The following is a 3,178-nucleotide window of genomic DNA, read 5'->3' as shown; positions in this document are numbered from 1 at the left end:
GTTGACCAAGTGGAGTTTAGATTCAACTTTCATTATTGTTGAGAGAGATAACTAAGTTGGACCTCTAATTTCTCTACCTTACTAAAGGTTGCTTTACAGTTATTATTTATTTTTAATTGCCATTTAATTCACTTGTCATTTAAATTACTTGTTTCTCACCTTCTAAACCCCGATTACAACCTTTATAACCAATAATAAGAACATACTTCCTCGCAGTTCCTTGAGAAGACGACCCGAGGTTTGAATACTCGGTTAACAATTTCTAAAGGGGTTTGTTACTTGTGACACCCAAAACGTTTGTATGAAGGGACTTTTGAAGGTTTAGAAACTATACTTGCAACGAGGATTTATCCGCAATTTTCTAGACCACGCAAAAGTTCTCTCATCAAAATGGCGCCGTTGCCGGGGAACTGCTAACGTGTGCCTTATTATTGGTTATTGTAAATAATTTTCTTTTGCTTGTTTATTTACTTTTGTTTTTCCTTTTTTATCTTTATTTGCTACTATGAACTCTCACCCCTCTCGCTTTGAGTTTGGTTCTAATATTATTAAAGGAAATAGAAGTTACAGCAGGAATGTGCATCATGGTCAGACCAATCAAGGATGGATGGAACCAAGAGGATCTAATCAACCCTTTTGGCAGCAACACCCTCCGAGATATCCTGGACAGAGACCATTCTACCGTGCATACCCAGCTGAAAGACATGGTGGACAACCTTGTAATTACCAACAAGCCCCACCCCGTGCATATGAACCATCATTTCAACATAACCTCGAACCACCACACTCACAAGCTTTTCTTCACCGTTCGCCATCATATGATCCTTCCTTACCCCAAAACCAATCCAATCGTTCCCAACCATCACCACTTTCCTTTGTATCATGTCCAAGTCTGGCAAACCGCGAAGCAAAGGATTGCCTAAAGAAAACAGTAAATAAATTTCAAACAACCATTCAACAACTGGAGCAAGCACTAATTCAATGGGCCACTAGGCGCTCAAATATACAAGGATCAACCACAGCTCCATGTGGACAGCCCAATGAAGAGCGTAGCATGAAAGAAATATTAGAGACTTCAGTGGACAAGACAGAGAATGAATTCGTACTAGAACAAGTGGAAGAAGCTGTCATTGTTCAAGAAGAAGAGTTGGTTGAAGATCTAGGCGATGCTGAACTTCCTTGGGAATCCAGAATTGAGGAAAACTCCGTCCAAGATGCCACAGTTGATGCTAAGGAGGATACCGTACAATCTCCAAGGCAAGTCGTTTACGAAGAATCAGACGGAATAATCCAAGAAGCAAATTTCCTTGATGATGATAGTCACAAGTCTAGTTCTCTTAGTGATGAACTTGCGTCCGCAAGTGAATTCTCTGAGATCGAAGAATCTTCCCCAAGTGAATATGAAGATGATGCGGAGGTAGATTTCTCTCAACCTCCAATCTATGACTCGAGTGATGAGGAAGACATAGAAGACTTTGACCAGGACACAGATACAATTGAGGATCTTTGCAAGGAAGTGGAAGAATTCACAGAAGAACACAAGGAAACGGAACTTGCAGAACCACCAAAAACACCTATCCCAAAGCCATTACCACCCAATAAAAGCTTCAAGTGGGTACAATCCTTAACTTATAATTTTACTTATTCACTTGAATATGGTTTGCTTGAAACAGATGGCCAACTTAGAGCTCTCTGCGGCTTTAAGAGTAAGAGGGAAATGGCTCGTATTCAGAGCTTGTGCACCAGGTTCAATAAGGTTCCACGCTTCACCTCGAAGTACACGGATTGGTATCATGCTCAATTGCATGGATCACAGAGAATGTTTGGTCACCACGGTGAGATTCTACTTTTTAAGCCGCCCGGATGGAGACATGTAGACCAAGACGGAGGCGGATTTAAACGCAAGGCTTGGAATCCTGAGGTTTATTCTGACTTTTGTTACCCCAGGAGCCTGAAAATTTGTTTGAAGCTGCTTAGAAGTTTTACATGCCTAGTTTGGGACCCCGGAGGCTATTGGCATTCCAAGCACTGGTGGAGATTTTTGGACGAATTTAAACACAAGCCACCATAACAGGATACTCTTCCAATGTCCAACTTAAGGACTTTAACTAAAAGTGCTAGGTGGGAGACAACCCACCATGGTATGGTCGCCTCTTTTTCAACTTATTTCTTGTTAATTGCTTTCATTTTTCCATTTTCATTTTAATTTATTAAACCTGGAATCATGCATAGCATTCATGTCCATCACTGCATCCTGCATTTTTCAATTAAAAAAAAAGGGTTGCACGACGCGACCGCATGCCCCATGCGATCGCGTCATATCGCGAAAAACACCACCCATGCGACCGCGTGACCCACGCGGCCGCGTGATATATATATCGGCGTAAGGATCCAACGAACAGAAAGTTGGGCTGGAATCGTGCGGCCCTTGTGCGTTTTGCACAAATTAGCCAACGCGATCGCATGCCCCATGCGATCGCGTCACTTACTCAATACCAATCCCACGCGACTGCGTGAGCGACGCGATCGCGTCGCATGGATTGCACATCACCCCAAAAGGAGACAGAGAGTTGCGCTAAAATGGCGCTGGAGTCGTGCGTTTAGCACAACTTCCAGCGACGCGATCGCGCGACCCATGCGATCGCGTCACCCTTCTTTCCCCCTCTCATGCGATCGCGCACCCCACGCGATCGCGTCACTCCCATTCTCGTCCCAACCACGCGACCGCGTGCCCCACGCGGCCGCGTGGATTCAAAAATATAACCCCCCAGCCCGCGAACCCTATCAGTCGCGAGCCCCCCACCCCCAACCCTCTTCTTCCTCTCTGCTCCCTCTCCCTCCAACACCACCCAGCACCACCCAGCCGCCACCGCCGGCCACCCAGACGCTGCCGCCACCCCGTACGCCGCCGCCCCAACCCCCCTTCCTTCTTCTCCCTTCCTCCTCTCCCCTCCCCTCTCCGCCACTGCCTCCGCGACCACCCCCCCACCACCGCCACCCAGCCGCGCCCCCTCCCTCTCCGCCACCCAACCACACCCCCTTCTTCTATCACCAACCCAAAACCCTCACCGCCACTGCCCCCCTCAGCCACCACCACGTCGCCGTGCACCACCACCGCACCGGACGCCGCCGCAACCACCTTCTTCCCTGTTCCACCCCTTCCGCTTACCAGGTTCCG

This window comes from Arachis ipaensis, chromosome B7 (assembly GCF_059453495.1).
Source record: "Arachis ipaensis isolate K30076 ecotype BB chromosome B7, ASM5945349v1, whole genome shotgun sequence".
Classification (NCBI taxonomy): domain Eukaryota; kingdom Viridiplantae; phylum Streptophyta; class Magnoliopsida; order Fabales; family Fabaceae; genus Arachis; species Arachis ipaensis.
This window is presented reverse-complemented; position numbering follows the sequence as displayed.